Source organism: Arvicola amphibius, chromosome 9 (genome assembly GCF_903992535.2).
Source record: "Arvicola amphibius chromosome 9, mArvAmp1.2, whole genome shotgun sequence".
NCBI lineage: Eukaryota > Metazoa > Chordata > Mammalia > Rodentia > Cricetidae > Arvicola > Arvicola amphibius.
The window spans coordinates 8,454,153-8,472,141 of NC_052055.2; positions in this window are offsets into that span (position 1 = coordinate 8,454,153).

A 17,989-nucleotide genomic window follows, 5' to 3' on the forward strand; every position below is an offset into this window, starting at 1 on the left:
AGAAGAACTTTAAGGATGGAAAATTTCACTTGAATTAAAAAGTAAAAACATATGGATTCTGGGAAGATCGGAAAATGCATATCCTTGAGTACCCAGCCGGCAATTGTCAGAGTTCATTAAAGGGAGGAAAGGCTTTGGAAGAGATTCCTAAGGACTGAAGCTATAGCTTTAGTCGTGTTGCCTTTCAAACACAAGGACCCAAGTTTGATCCTCTAGAAACCACATTCTTCAAAGTTGGGTATGATGGTGTGTGTTTATAATCCCAGAGCAGAAATGCAGAAACAGAAGGATCTTTGGGACTGTTTGGCTGGCTAGGCTCTCCTACTTAGTAAGGGACAGACCAATGAAAGACTTTGCCTCAATAACAAAGTGGATAACACATGAGACATGATAGCTGAGGTTATCATTTGGCATCCATGCACATATATGTCATCTGCACACACACATACACACACATACACACACATATGAAAAGTGAAAAAAATAGTTCCTAAAACTTTGGAATATAAAGATTTTAATTGAAGAAGTGGGTTTATTATTAAAAATAAAATATATTGCCAGACGGCAGTGGCACATGCCCTTAATCCCAGCACTTGAGAGGCAGAGATAGGCAGATGTCTGTGAGTTTGAGGCTAACCTGGTCTACAGAGTAAGTTCCAGGACAGCCAAGGCTACACAGAGAAACCCTGTCTTGAAAAAAATCAGTAAAATAGATCTTTCAGAGGCCTTGTTATAATGTGTCTTAAATGATTATATAAAAGGACTAAGATTGAATTTAATAGGTGCATCTATTTAAATCCATTTCACCCAGAAAGTCCTATTGTATAGTCAGATAGCATCTTGTTCAATTCTTAACACAATTTGAAGTCCTGTTAAATGTAATTATTTATTTCTACTAATAAATTATGGCTTTTAATAAAGGCAGAGATCTTTCTTAATTTTGTACTGCTTGTACCCAGCACATAAGAGTATTTGTTGAATGAATAAAGGAGAATACACCATCAGCAAAGATTCTATACGTCTTAAAAACTGGAAATCATGCACATGCTTCTTTCTTAAGACTATGTGATTGCAAGAAATACAGTCAAAATATGCAGATGTTCAGGAATATCTGTTGGTTGCTCTAGGACTACAAGCATTCATAACTTTTTCATTCATTTAATCATTTATTACTTTCACACTTATTGAAGCCAGGTTTTTCCTCTCTTTTTTCAGTGTCTGGCACTTTCCCTGGGAACTCTCCTGAGGACTGGTCCTGGAAGAGAGTCCTCATCCTGGGACTCTTTTTCTTATATTTTGCTCTACAGGGTCTGAGATTAAATAGTCCATTTTTCTCAATCCTAACAGATCAAAATGTTTGAGCTTTATTTTCAGCCGCAGGTCGTGCTATGAGAGGTAGATAAGAAAAGAAGCAACTTCACCAGCAAGGTTCAAAAGATGCTTCTTGTAGAGAAAGGCAGGCAGGCTGTAGCCATGGTTCTCAGTCTTGAGTTCACATTTAAGGGTGGGATGGTTTGAATGAAAATGGCCCCATAGGCTCCTAGGGACTGGTACTATTAGGAGGTGTGGCCTTGTTGGAGTAGGTGTGGCATTGTTGGAGGAGGTATGTCATTGGCAGTGGGCTGTGAGGTCTCAGAAGCTCAAGGTGTCTGAGTCTTTTTCTGCTGCCTGAAGATCCAGCTTTTTCTTCAGCACCATGTCTGCCTGCATGCCACCATGCTTCCCACCATGGTAATAATGGACTAAACTCCTGAACTGTAAGCCAACCCTGATTAAATGTTTTCCTTTATAAGAGTTGTCATGGTCATAGACTCTCTTAGAAGCAATAGAAATCCTAAGACAAGGGGTTCAGTAAAGTGCGGTTTTATGTGATTTCTCAAATGCTCTGTAACCAAAGTAGCCAAAGTCTGATTTTTTTTCAAAGAAAGAAAACACATATCATTGGAGAACTATGGAGTATCTCACTAAAGGATGCTATAAAGGACTTGAATTTGTATTACATGGCATGAGGAGCTAAGGCAACAGGGATGTTCTTTGGATTAGACTCTAGATGTTGCCAGGAACCAGGGGTAATTCTTTGAATGGGTTCCTTAATAATGTCTACCTAGTATGAGTAAGAACTCAGCGATAATAAAACTGTATCTGCCAAAGGAGAAACAGTCAATCATACCGGCCAGAATGGGAGCTATGTGTAATCTTGTGATGAGATATAAGATTAAGGAGAAGACACAAAGCCAGAAATCAACAATGTGATTTAAAATCTGAGTGCCAAATAAAGGTCAAGGTAAGGACTGCAGAATGAATAAATAAATGGGAAGACTGACGTCATCAGAGTCCGTACACTTTGCAAGGCTGGGCGAATGAAGATAGAATAGAGAGAAGAGTCAGCCTCCCACCAATTTATCAAGGCGGTTCTTGTTTTCTGGGAGGTAAACTAGCATTAAGGGGAAAAAAACAGAAATATCTAAGTTCATTACAAGAATCCGACATGGGCCGGGCGGTGGTGGCGCACGCCTTTAATCCCAGCACTCGGGAGGCAGAGGCAGGCGGATCTCTGTGAGTTTGAGACCAGCCTGGTCTACAAGAGCTAGTTCCAGGACAGGATCCAAAAGCCACTGAGAAACCCTGTCTCGAAAAAAAAAAAAAAAAAAAAAGAATCCGACATGGGTCTCATGAACATGAGTTCCAGAAGTACCTAACAGGAGAATACTGAGTTCTATAAGTATATCTGATATCCTTCTCAGCTTGTAAGTTTTCCACTCATTTAAACTTTCTAAGTTGAATTTTCATTATCTGTAAAGAGTTGATAATTATTGTGAAGCTAGATCCTAAAGAGAATCTAGGAATTAAGTCACAAAACTTGGACTGGTAAGATGGCTTAGTGCCACTGGACAGTCCAGATGACCTCAGTTTGGTCCCCCAAACATAAAAATGACAGATGTGGTGGCTTATGTCTGTTGCCCCAGTCTACCACTCCTAGAGGAGATGCAAGGTGAAAACGGAGCAAATGGCAGAGATATCAAGGGAGACCCTACCTAAAAAACAAGGTGGAGGGAGGCAGCAGACTCCCGAGAATTAGTCCTCTGACTTATACATACACACATGCACACGCACCCCCCAGACCATCTCAAAACTCATATGGGAATGATATTTAATAATATATAATATGTATGGTGAAGCTTTAGTTTGCTGTTTGAATATTTGTTTCCCCCAAACATGGTCTTTTAAGCAGAAGTGGCCATCTTCAGTGGCAATGGCCCTCTGGGTCACAGGGCAGGACCCGAGGAGTTAAACCTATCTAGCTATTGCCAAAAAAAAAAAAAAAAAACCCCAACAGCCTCAGAATACTTTTCATGACACAAGAAAGCAGAACATAAGAGAGAAAATTACTGTGACTTGACCAGATGCTACTCTTTAAACACTGATGCATGTGTTACACAAATACAGTTGAGATAGCTTTTCCATAATCCATCCTCTGAGTTTTGTTAAAAATGTATCTCTAGATAGAGCAATGAAAGAATATGCTTTTTCATTAAAATCCAACCAAATGACTGCTCTCCAGTCATTTATTTCCTCATATAAAAATAAATGTTGCTATAGTACATTGAAAATCTAATTACTAAGGATCAGAAAAAAGTTATCAGGTTTCACCTGCAAAATTCGATATTTGACAAAACAAAATCTTCAAAATGGATGCTGAACCCAATAGTATATTAAAGCACTTGTGGACTTGTCAAATTTCCATGACTTATTGCTCTCAGAGGTACAGGGAGGGGCAGGCATAGCATCATTTGTCTCTAGTTTACCCAACTGGCCATCTAACTTTCTGGAAATAAGGTTTCTTTTAATTTAGATAGATCCTGATTTCCTAGACTTTTCACTGTCGCCCTCATCTTATTTAAACTGGGTCATCGATGGGAAAAATATTGGTTTATATTTTAATAAATTCAAATGATAGTTGAGGATTATCTTAATCATAAGGAGAAAAAGGCAAAAATCTACCAAGCACCAAGTTAAAATGTATGAAATCCTGTAAGTACTAAGGCTTACTTAAAGAATAAAATTCTCATTTTGTGGATGAAGGAGAACTGAGGCCGCAGAGAAGTTAATTAATGTTGACTGATAGCTAGGATTTGAACATTCACAGTGCTTTCAAAATCTCCATTTTTATCAATTTCTGTGTCTGGTTTTTGGTTGGTACTGCAATGGGGGCAAAAAAAATGTTCCAAGACAAGTCATAAACACTTTCCCGGATGTTGGGTGTCTTTAATGATGTTTTTAAGAGTTCACAGGATGCTTTAGCTATGAAGCCTAAAGATTCTAATTAGTATGTTTTAATTACAGTGGTATAAACTGGCCACATTGTGGCATTGCTCCTCATCAATGAAAAGTCAATTGATGTGTCACAGTGGGTTGATATTTTTTCCCTTTGACTTTTCTTTGCAACAATCTTATTTCTCTGGAATATTTTAAAAACTGTTCCAACCACTTCCTGTTGGGTGGGATATTTTTTGGTTATGCTGTTTGCTTTCACTATGAAGCCATTTCATGTAGACATGTTTATCATCCCTTTTCTCCCTTCAGAGGCACCTCCCTACAATTTAAGGCTGTTAATAACCTCACCAAAGTGACATTTCTAGTATTTATTTGTTTTCCTCATCGGAAACACTGAAGGAAGGGTAGTGGCTTTTCAACAGTTCTAACTCCAACCTATTGCAAAGCTGTAATGAAAAGTGATTATGTACTCTCCCAATGAAATTATATCACAGAGGGAGCTGTTTACAAATAAATATAAGAAACTAAGTCCTTTAAATATTAGAATTTCATACATACATGCAATGTATTTTGATCATCTTTACCACTTAACTCCCCCATTCATCTCCCATCCTTGCCTCACTCCCAAAATCCTGTCTTCCCCCGCCTTCCTCTTTCTCATCCTTCTTTTCCTAAAGCACTGAAAAGCACTGAGTCCAACAGTTGCTGCTCACATACACATGGGTGTGGGGCCATCCACAGAAGCCTGGTTGGCTTACAGGAACCACACCCCCAAAGAAAACACACTCTCCCACTACTAGCTGCCATCAAACTGTCCATAGCTCCTCAGCTATGGGTGTGGGCTCATAAGCCTCTCCCATCTCTGTGCTGGAAGGTTGACCAGACTGCTCTTGTACAGGCAACCACAGCTCTCTGTGTTCATGAGTTCAGTGGTCACGTCATGTGCAGAAGACATTGTTTCACCACACTCTTCCCCAAGCTCTGGCTCTTAGAATCTTTTTGCCCCATCTCTGCAACGTTCCCTGATCCCTGGAGAGAAGAAACACGACGCAGCTGACCCATTTGTAGCTGAGTACTCCACAGTCATTTGTTCTTCCTACTTTGACCAGTTGTGAGTTAAGGCTGAGCACCCTTGACCACACAAAGAAACTCTTTGATGAGTTGTAAGAATGGCCTAATCTATACACAAAGAGACAAGTATTTAGAGAAGAGTTAGATACCATGTCCTTTTGGTGAAATAATAGTAGCCCATGAGATCCTCAGCCATGAGTTCTTGGTCAGATTTACTGCATCAAGCATGTGGAGTAGGCCTTAAATCCTATCAGAAAGTAGTCTGTGGCTCCACATTGTACCAATGGACATCTCTGGCTCAGCCAGTCATTATTGTAGCTTACAGAGTTTATAGCCAGGAAAGACCATTGACTACGGCATCTCCCCAAAGCCTAGAAATCATTTTCTGGTATTGTGAAGCTAGTCAGCAGGGAGGAAGTGTTCTGGTCAATACCAACTTAATTTCTCCATGTCCTGGTACCAAGCATGTGGTGTCTGCAGCAATAGGGTCTCACAATCATGTTCTGGTGGGAGAAAAAGTCAATAATCTCAAGGTATGTGAGAGAAATGGCAACTACTAAAAAAGGTTTATTTAATGACTTAAAATACAGGTCATCCATTTAGGACTGAAAAGCTAAAACATACTTCCAACTAAATTTCTTTTGAAGAGTAAACAGCACCAGGAAGAAATCCCTTACACAAGTATTTAGGATGCATTTGGCTCTATCAGCCCCATCATCATTAGCCAGGGTCTGTGTTCACACCAAGGATGTGGCATATGCGCCAATTTATACTTCATCTAATTACCAACTCTAATATTTTGCTCTTGGGGAAATATATCAATAATGGCTGCCAAGAAATAGAATGGACCTGTTGAAGGTGGAAGACAAAGTCATTCTTTTCCCTGTCTTGTATTTTACAAAATGATCCCAGTATTTCCTGTTTCATGGAGAGAGAGAGAGAGGTTTACTATTCTTAGAGGAGAGGTGGGCAAGTTATTCCCATCCGTAGAGGAGTTATCGGCAACTGATAGCTACTAAACGAGGAAGAATCGGTTTCTGTTAAGGGCGTTGCTACTGGCAGGTGGACTACGGTCCAGCGAAAGGCCACACATCTGTGTCTATGTAGGCAGTGCAATCTGGACTTCATCCTTGAGAACTAAACTGCAGGGCACAAAGTTGGGTGAGTAGGGAAAAGTGTGTGAATGAGATGAGTTAGGATGGGGGTAAATATGATCTAAACAGTACAAGATTCTCAAATAGCTAATTCAAAAAAAATCCCTTGCAGTAGTATCCTGATTTGTAACACATTATTATGGGCTGTAGGCCAGGATGATAATAATGAAAGAAGATGAATTCCATTGTATTCTTCAGTCACTGTCTTAATGTGCTCTAATGTTCTGCACCTGTTAGAGTTAAGAGTATGGGAGGATTGTGAACCCTGGGAAAACAGGTCATCGTGCGTGCTAACCTAATGTGAGCGAGCAGTCTTCTTTATTTACACCAGTGGTTGAGAACCCCCTTGGGGATCAAATGAGCCTTCCACAGGGCTCGCTTAAAGCCATTAGAAAACACACATATTTACATTATAGTTCATAACAATAGAAAATTACAGTTATGAAGTAGCAATGAAATAATTTTATGGTTGGAGTCACTACAGCATGAGGAAGATTGAGAACCACTCCTTTCTGCGTGTATTGAGTGTGCGCATTTGTGTGGGAGTGTGTGTGGAGGGGGTTTAAATTGTGATTGTATGTCCTCAGTCACTTTCCCATCTTGTTTTCTGAGATAGGGTCTTTCATTGAACCTAGAACTTTGCAATCGTAGGAAAGCAAGTCCTTACCAGATATGTCATTTGCAACTACTTCCTCCTAGTCTATAGCTTGTCTTATTTCCATGATATTGCTTTTCACTGAAAAGCATCATCATTTTTTTACAGTCCATTTTAATAAAGATCTATTTCGCAGTTCTTCATGGACTATGATTTTGGTGTTGTCTAAAAAGTCCTCGCTATACCCCAGCTCACCTGAGACATTTTTGTTTTATCTCTTAGGAATTTTATTGTTTTACATTTCATATATATATATATACATATATATATATGATGCTTTCATATCTATTTTAATTTTTTTAAAAATATTTATTGGATTACAAATAATTAATTTATTATGGGAATATTAAACAAAATGTGTTTTTGATGTTTTCCTCCAACCCTCTTGCCCATCTTCTCTCTCTTCCTTGTATTTCCACCCTGACCAGCCTGGCTATTTTCTGTTAAAGCACTGGCCAAAACCAGTTTCTTTATTAACCAATAAAAGCAACACATTTACAGAAAAACTTCCCACACTAGGAAGAAGGAAGCGACAGTTAATAAAAAAAGTTTTGAAAAGCATTTTGTTTTCAGAGAAATACAGCACATTTGAAATTTTACAACTACAATCATTTATAAGACATATATAGGATATATAATTCTTAACATCTATTTTCTTTTATAAAAATGAATGAAACAGAACATTTATAATAGTAAGAACTGTTAATTTCTTAATATGAGAATATAGTTGTCATATTTAAATTATTCTGTCTATCTACTGGAGATAGATTTGCTGTGTATTTGGTAGTTTAATTATGATTTACTTTAATGTAACTTAACAAATATTGTGTGGGATATGTAGACAAAGTGTGTCAAAAATTTGATGAATCTGTTTGATCTCCTTTTATACAGGTGATTTTTCCATAACAAAAGATTGAAGTATCTTTTCATCAACTGAACCAAATATTTCTAAGTATCTCATGATGTCTATAAGAAATAACTCAACTGATTGCCCATTCTTGTTTTCAGGAAATCATGGAGCTTTGTCAATTTTGACACAGAATTTTCTTTGATCCTTCTTTTTTTACAGTAATTTCTACAGTTTTATTTCTTGTCTTTGTCTATATTTATAGTTTCAGAGCATACGAACCATCATGGTTTATAATTTCCCCTTCAGGAGACAGGAGGTGTTCAGTGATGGATGAGAACCAATGCTTTGTGTACATTTTCCACCGAGTTTTATTTAACCCAAGTCCCAGATTCTAAATGCAGAAGTGGAAGTGTCTGAATGTCTTCAGTCAGGAAGCCTAAGTTTTTCCATGAGAAACCTGGACAGAGCATTTGTTTGGAAGCTGTTTTTTGGCTTTCACCTGCGGCTGCTGTCCTAACAGTGAAACGTGCTTTCTCTTCTGGATAAGAACACTTTTCTCTTACTCACTCTCTGCCTTATTTGCAAGTTGGAGGCTCAGAGGAGACTGCCTGTCTACCCAGCTGCAGAATGTGTATGCTATGCTTGCATTTGTTGCCATGGAAGCTGAAATATAACCGATAAACTATACACCCCTAACAGATTAAAACTGACTTCGGAAAACTCTGTAGGATTGTTATAAAATTTATGATGAAATTATCTGTTTACTACCACTCTCCATACTTAGGTGATAGCTTAGGAAATATAATTTTTTAAAAATAGAATCCCTTCTCTGGAACAGTGTTTTGATGGCAGCAAGATTACTGATGAATAAATTCAAGTTCCAAACCTGGTCTAATACAGTTTTACACCATAACAAACTTATGAGCACTATAAAAACATAGATGTTGAACATAAGAAATATTGTATTTATGAGAAAATGAAAGTTCCTAAAATCCAAGCCTAAATGTATATAAATACACGAACAGTACAAATTATTTCTACCTTAACATGACACTTTTGTTTTACCCATATTTACCTATGACTTGTCTCACTACTGAATTGTTCAAAATGTAACACTAGCTACCATTTATTCAGCATTTATTACCAATAGAAAACTAGGTTAGTTAACCTCATTTAATTCTCGCTATTTTCTGGCAATTGGATCTTCTTATTTTCATCATCAGTGTTGAAAAGAGATGAACCCTTGAAAGATGACACATGAGAGGATGGATTGTGAGATGTTAGTCTTGGTCTGAGGCACGTTAGGTGGGAGCTGGATGAACCCCACTAGACTTTCACCTCTACTACTTTGATAAAAGCACACTTATAACACAAGCATCATCAGGTCTCCCACAATACATTTATAAATAGTTCTTACTGATCCCAGCTAGCACTGAGTTTCTTAACAAATCATGCTGTGATTTCTCAGGAAACAGGAATGAAAACTTCTGTAGTTCTTAACTGAGGGTTGTTATGTGAAGAATACTCAAAATCTTACAGATAAATGAAAATGTACACCCTCCATAAATGTGGCTGTCATGTTCAGGTGGATAAAATTGGTTATTTGGAAACCTGAAAAAGTACGGGATGATAACTCTTTAGTTAATATGTGTTTATATTATTTATTTATGCTAGTAGTTAGGATTAAAGTAATTTGACAGCAACAGACAGGTGGACCAATGGAACCGAATTGAAGACCCAGATATCAATCCACACACCTACAAACACCTGATTTCTGACACAGAAGAAAAAAATATAAAATGGAACAAAGAAAGCATAGTCAACAAATAGTGCTGCATAACTAGATATCAACATGTGAAAAATGCAAATACATCCATATCTATTGCCATGCACAAAACTCAAGTCCAAATGGATCAAAGACCTCAATATAAAACCAACCACACTGAACCTCATAGAAGAGAAAGTGAGAAGTATGCTTGAACGCATTGGCACAGGAGACCACTTTATAAATATAACCCCAGTAGCACAGACAGTGGGGGAAACAATTAATAAATGGAACCTCCTGAAACTGAAAAGCTTATGTAAAGCAAAGGACATGGTCAACAAGACAAATGACAGCCTACAGAATGGGAAAAGATCTTCACCAACCCCACATCAGACAGAAGTCTGATCTCCAAAATATACACAGAAGTCAAGAAATTGGTCATCAAAAGAACAAATAATCCAATAAAAAATGGAGTACAGACCTAAACAGAGAACTCTCAACAGAGGAATCTAAAATGTCTGACAGACACTTAAGGAAATGTTCAACATCCATAGTCATCATTGAAATACAAATCAAAACAACTCTGAGATTCCATCTTACACCTGAAAGAACGGCCAAGATCAAAAACACTGATGACAACTTATGCTGGAGAGGATGTGGGGTAAAGGGAACACTTCTGCATTGCTGGTGGGAGTGCAAAATCCCTTTGGCATTTTCTCAGAATATCAGAAAACAACCTTCCACAGGACCCAGCAATACCACTTTTGGGTTATACCCAAAGGATACTCAATCATACCACAAGGACATGTGCTGAACTATGCTCATAACAGCATTGTTTGTCATAGCCAGAACCTGGAAACAACCTAAATGGCCTGCGACTGAATAATGTATAAGGGAAATGTGGTACATTTACACAATGAAGTACTATACAGCAGAAAAAAATAATGACATCTTGAAATTTGAGGGAAAATGGGTGGATCTAGCAAACAACACATTGAGTGAGGTAACCCAGACCCAGAAAAACAAATATCACATAACTCATAACTCATAAGTGGTTTTTAGACATAAAGCAAAAAAAAAAAAGCAGCCTACAAATCACGATCCCAGAGACCCTAGACAGCCATGAGGACCCTAAGAGAGACATACATGGATTGAATCTACATGAGAAGTAGAAAAAGAAAAGATCTCCTGAGTAAATTAAGAGCATAGGGACCATGGGAGAGGGCAGAAGGGGAGGGGAGAGGCAGGGAGTGGAGCATAGAGAAAAATATATAGTTCAATAAAAACAATAAAAAATAAACACTTTATGGGGGATGCTGGAAAAGAAGTAATTGTTTTTAAACTTCCTGGGAAAATTTATGGTAGTACACGCTAAGTCAAAAGAGGAAATGAGAGAGGGAGAGACAGAGATGCACAGAGATAAGACAGGAGGAGAGAGAAACACGCGGAGAGACAGAGACCTCTCTTATACTCAGGATTTGCCTGTGCTAGCCAAGTGCCCATCACAGAGCTCCAGCTCCAGGCAGAGGGGTGATTGGGATTGCACTGGAGCCCGTCAGGGTTTTCACTGCCTGTTGGATTCATCCTGAGTCAGGATAAAATACAAGCAGCAAACCGCACAAAGGAGAACAATGCTGAAGGGCATGGCCTGTGGAAATTTTGAAGGGATTATTTTGTCATCTGCCCTATTTCTTGGTCTCTTTGCCCATTGGCTGCTCTGAACGTTATTTTAGAGATGGTTGAAACACCCCCTTTCCAAAGACAGCATTCAAAATTCTGTCTTTGGAAAGGGGGTGTAGTTGTTGAAGCAGGCTTTTCAAATGATGCATACATGGATATATGAAATATGCAAGAGCCCAGAAATTGAAATAGCTGGATCTTAGTCTAGACTCTGTTCTGCCATTATCTGGCTGAGTATCTCAGACACTGCTGGACCATGGTTTTCTCATCTGTCAGATATCAGTAGGGGGTGCCAAATAATTTTTAATGTTCCTTTCAATTCTAATTAGTTTCAAAAGTTGTGGTACAATATGTCTGGCAGACATAAATTTCTTTTCCAGTTCTTCTCTCATGAGCTATTTCCAAGTATTGGTCCTCAGGCAAACACATGTCCATTTCTAATCAATGAGCTGCTACTGGCTCTCTGGTAGAGGATCTACATTACTTCTTTTTCTGTTTTCCTTTGGGACCCACCCTGTCTTCCCTCCCTCTTTCCCTTTCCTTCTTTCTATTGAAACCAGGTTTAGTCCTGTAGTCTACAATGGCCTTGAACTTGCAATCTTCCTGCTTCAGATTGTCAAGTGAAAGGCAGAGATGAACAACCACCCCTGATTTCAGGGCAGCATTTAATAATGACACACAAGGACAGAACAGTGTTTTGGGTCTGTAGAATCTATTTCCTTCTGGATTAGACAGGTGCAACAACCGTTTGGTGACAATGGGATGACAAAGTAAATACTAAGACGACAGACAGAAGCAGAATGATAGGAAGAGCACATGTGTCCTCACCGGCTTTCTTGAAAAGCCGCTCCAAACTTAGACTGCCTTTTTATTATGTGAGAAAAACGCACAGTTTAAGCCACCCTTGTAAGGTTTACCCTTATTTGCAGTGAAACTTATGCCTGACTGAGCCTAAAGAAAAACCACATGGCTTGAGCCAAAGAAGGGTTAACAAGAGAGAATGAATAGCATGTTTATCATCTCAAAGAGCTTATGATAAATAGAAGGTAAGAGACAAGCACTGAGCTTGCCATAGTGCCTGACTGAATACATGAAGAAGACGGATGATACGAACAGAAGCAGGGTGCAATCATATCTGATGTCAGAGAATATATGGGGATGTTAGAGCTCATAACTCTTAGAGGTTTATTCTGCCTCCTGGTAATTCCATTATTAGTGATTAAACAATTAATGAAAAATTAACAACTAGAAATTGGGTTAAAAGCACTTGCCTGGTTAAGTTGGTCTAACTCTTAGGCTGGTCTCACTAGAATGTTCTAGTTGTCTAGCTGGCCTCTGGAACTGAAGTCTGGAAACTCTTTAACAAAATGTCCTTCTGCCAGGCGGTGGTGGCGCACGCCTTTAATCCCAGCACTCGGGAGGCAGAGGCAGGCGGATCTCTGTGAGTTCGAGACCAGCCTGGTCTACAAGAGCTAGTTCCAGGACAGGCTCCAAAGCCACAGAGAAACCCTGTCTCGAAAAACCAAAAAAAAAAAAAAAAGTCCTTCTAATTTAAGTTTCTTTTACTTAATGAAATGGACTGTAATCACCTACTTCTTTCTCATAGATTAGCTAATCTCTTATGCAGTTACTACAGCACCATATGTTGCTGTTTTATCAAAATGTGTACTAAACTCAGTTGTAGCCCCCACTTCCTTCACAGACTGTCCCAGGCTGCTCCCGTGTCCCCTTAAACAGCTTGTGCAATCTGATATTTATTTATTTATTTGTTTGTTTGTTTGTTTATTGTGGATACAGTACTCTGTGTATATGCCTGCAGGCCAGAATGAATTAGTGAACAAAAGTGACAGCATGCTCTCTCCCTTGATATTTGTACTTTAAACATCTTGCCGAAGTATAGTACAGTCTGGTCCCATTTTAGAATTATCAGGGAAGTTTTATAACTGAGCCTAATCCCTCCCCTTCAACACCACTTGAATGTAACTGGCCTGCAGTTGCTTGCATGCAGAAGGAGATTGAGAAGCGCTTCAGTGACCGCTAGTGTGAGGGAAAGGTTACCAAATAGCACTAGAAATGATTGCTAAATTTATAGCCACCAGGAGCCAATTATTTGAAGTCTCTGTTATACTCTTGGCTTTGAGGTATTAGATGACTAAAAACATTTTTTATCTTAATCTGAGGAGATTTATTGAAAAAAATCCTTGATGTTTTTGAGGAAAATTACAGGGAAAAGTGATTCTACCTGCATCAGGTATCAGCCAAGCTAATGGAAAGCAAGACGTTCTTTTTCTCTCCATTCCTCCCTCCCTCCCTCCCTCCCTCCCTTTCTCCCTCACTCTCTCCCTCCCTTTCTCCCTCACTCTCTCCCTCCCTTTCTCCCTCCCTCCCTCCCTCCCTCTCTCTCTCTCACACACACATACACACATACACACACAGACAGAGAGACATACACAGACACACACACACACACACAGACATACACAGACATACACACAGACAGATACACAGACACAAACCACCAACCTCCCTCCAGATTTTAGGTCTATTCTTGGTTCTCTCTTTGTGCAGCCTTGCTCTCATTGCCTTGCTAGAATGCTACTCATATTTGTGATGTACTTTTTTTTTTTTTTTTTTTTTTTGGTTTTTCGAGACAGGGTTTCTCTGCAGCTTTTTTAGAGCCTGTCCTGGAACTAGCTCTTGTAGACCAGGCTGGCCTCGAACTCACAGAGATCCGCCTGCCTCTGCCTCCCGAGTGCTGGGATTAAAGGCGTGCGCCACCCCGCCCGGCTTGTGATGTACTTTTGTACGCTGCTTCTCCAACTGCACCAAGCTGGAGAGCTGGTTCCTTTTTATCTTTCCTTTTTTTTTGTTGTTGTTAATGAATTTCTGACATTTGTTTAATAAAGAAATGATACCAATCCATGTAAGTTATTTATTTTTGCTAAGTTTATTATTTGAGAATTTCATACATGCATATTATGAAAAATGATCATATTCACCCCAATTCTCCCTTTAGCTCCACTCATATAAATAGTATTCTAGTATGTTCCCCATCTCAAATTTATGTTACCTTATTCTTTTTAGAGAAGAACCCCACTAAGTCTAATTTGTTTGTCTATATCTAATGGTTGTGGAACCACCCACTGGAACATGGGAAAGATGCTAATGGCCACACCCGAAAGAATGATTGTACACCCCTACAGCAGTTAGAAGTTAACAGCTCTTCAGCTGGAACCTGTGAGCTCCTCCCTATGCATGCTGAAGATTTGGTTTGTGTCGATCTTGCACAGAAAGTCATAGATGTTATGTGTTCATGAATGCAATAGCCTTGTTATTCCAGAAGGCAGCATTTCATAGCACTCACTCCATCTTCCAACTCCTCAACTCTTTTCATTTCTTCTTCAAAATGTTCCAGGTCTTTGAAGGAAGAATTGATATGAATGTCCCATCTAAAACTGAGCAATCACTATCATTTGTTCTTTGCATATTGACCAGTTATGGATCTCTGAATTGACTACTATCCACTGCAAAAGAAGTTTCTCTCATCAAGGTTGAGAATAATCTAGGCTTACAGGTGAAAACACAAATATTTAGAAGGCAATTTGACAGCATGCCATTTAGGAAGATAACGATAATAGGGTATCTAGCTTCAATAGCCAGTACCAGGAATTAATTTCTTCCTGTGTAAGAGACCTTAGATCCAGTCTGAAAGAGGTTGGTTACCCCATCACACCCATGCCATGTTAGCACCCATACCTGGCAGGCTGTTATTATAGCAAGCAGGTCCAGCACTGGGGAAGACCACCGATGACTTGAATTTCACCTGTACACCAATATTTCCCTGCTTCTTTTTAATATAAACAAAGACAAAGAGCTTGCTCAATGGGGACAGCCTCACAAGTCCATGAGGGCTACTTATCGACAACAGTTACCTAATTCCAAACCTCCTTTGATGAGCCACATACAGATTAAGAAACTTTCATATTAAAAGTACACAGTTGCTGGAGACAATCTATAGTCTTGGCATGGTCAGCAGCTTACTACTGACCTAACTGTGTGTACCGAAAGAGGCCAATAGGGCAGAAGGACAATGGCAGGTGACTTGTTCCTTTATAGAGAAGGAGAAATAACAGTAGGATTACTTAGGAGGTGGGAAGTTGGGGAAAGACCTTAAAACTGAATTCTGCTGAATACGGGAGTTAAGTTTCAAGTTCGAATAGTTTCTCCTGCAGTTTACGCCAGTAGAAATATGTGGAGAGAAAGGAGCATTTTTGACTGGTGCATTCTCGGCAGTTGGCATGGAAGAGAGTAAATTTCGTAAAGGTGAAAAGAAGAAGGCAACAGAAGGACAGAGGCACTGAAGGAGCAAAGACACACAGCTGAGCAAGGCAACTGCATTAGACTGATCAGGCTGTAAATTAGAGGGCAGAAGGTTGATTTGAGGAAAGACTTTGGAGACTTTTGAAATTCTGTCGGTAATAGAGATTCTTTCTAGAAAAATATCACAGTTTTTGAACAGGATAAATATATGAACAGACTAGAATTTTAGAAAGAGGAATCCTCTCCCAGAAGTACGCTGCTTAAAAAAAGAGGGAGAGGAGAAAATCTGAAAGGATCTCATCTTTCCCGGGGACACCATGGACAGAGAGAGAAAGCATCATCTAGAGAGCCATGGGGATGCCAGACGGAATATTGATGGCAAGAAGAGAGAAGCCCTGAATTAGCATGTTACATACCCACAGCGTTCATGCTGCAGACGTGTGCTAAAAACCAATCTCTTGTAACAAGTTTTTTTTCTCAAAGTTCCTTGTTAGGGTTATGTATCTCACCCCATTCCACCCTTCACTCACTCGGGAAGCACTGACCGCACTCTGTTAAATTCTATTTGATAGTATTAGACGACTGTGCTAAGATGAACAAGACTAGTCTCTTGCAATGAAAGGAGACATCAAAACAATGAGTGAGAAGGCACCATAAAAAGCGCCACAATGACCTCACAGGGCTGCTGGGTAGATTAAATGAGGTCGTGTCTGTAAAGTGCTTAGTTAGGCACAGTGCCTGGTACCCAGCAAGAGCTCAATAAATAGCAGTTCGTATTCCACATCAAATCCCACGGAATACAAAGAGACTGATGAATTGCGGAGGACGTTGAGGACAGCTTCAGGGAGGAAATGGGATAACCATCCAGGCAGAGACAATGATGGCTCTTCTAGACAGAAAGACTCTTAGAAAAACTCTGGTATCTTCTAAAAAAAAAAACAGAGAAGGAGGGATGGCGGGTAGCACTGGATGGGTATTTTGGAATGGTGGAGTGAAGACAGGTAAGGTAGGTTGGGTATAGATTTTAGAGGCTTTCAACATGCAGTAAAGATTAGACTGTGTATTTCAGAAAATCAAAAGTAACCATTGGTTTCCACAAGAGCATGAGAGGGCACACTGCTTACTGGAGAGATTCTGGGAACAGTTCAGAGGTGGTATGTCGTAGGGTTGGGTAATGCAAAACCATCAGAGGCAAGGGAACAACTAAGTTACAAAATTGTTTTGGCAAATTTCATGAAGTAAACTTAATTTTTTTTTTTTTTGTTTTTCAAGACAGTTTCTCTGTAGCTTTGGAGCCTGTCCTGGAACTAGCTCTTGTAGACCAGGCTGGCCTCGAACTCACAGAGATCCGTCTGCCTCTGTCTCCCGAGTGCTGGGATTAAAGGCAAGCGTCATCACTGCCCGGCAGTAAACTTAATTTTTAAAAAAATTTTGTTTCTACCACTTCACTTTGAAAACACATTTACCCCCAAAACATTTGTAACAACCTATATTCTTCTAAAGTTTTAAAAGGTTTTGAAATTATGTTTAAATAGTTTTTATGTAATTTAAAATTCATTGCATTTTTACCAGCTCATTATCATCATAATAATATAGTTAAATTAGAAAGCTCAGGTATGGAATATGTAGTATTCTAAAGACAGACTAATAACTTATTAACTTTCAAATAATCTTATTTTTTAATGGGCTTGCACCATGGTATCAAGGCTGGGCTGCAGCAATCCTCCTGCCTCAGTCACCTGAGTAGAAAATACAAGCATATGCCACCATGCTTAATTCCAATGATGTATCCCAAAACACAGAAAATATCATAGTTTAGCACAGAAACAAAACACAACGAAATGAACTTTACATGTGCAATATTCATTATAGCATTTGGTATTGAAATAACTTTATACAGAGCATGAAATGATCTCAGGGAACTATTTTAATGTTGTGTCCGTGTCCGATGGTAGCATCTTGTAGGAAAACAGTATGTCAACCACAATATGGCTAATGTCATAGTGTGATTTCTGAGTTCTTTATCTCACTGGGGATCAGTTTCTTTCATCCTCAGCACATGGGCCAGCTGTTATCACTGCTGCCTTAAACGTGGTACCTGAGCAACTGCCTTACGCTCTTTTCCTTTTCAGGATTGTTTAAGGAAATGCTCACTCCCGTGAAAAGTGAGGAGCGCTGCTATATAACATATAGCCACTATATAACATAGTAACTGGCTG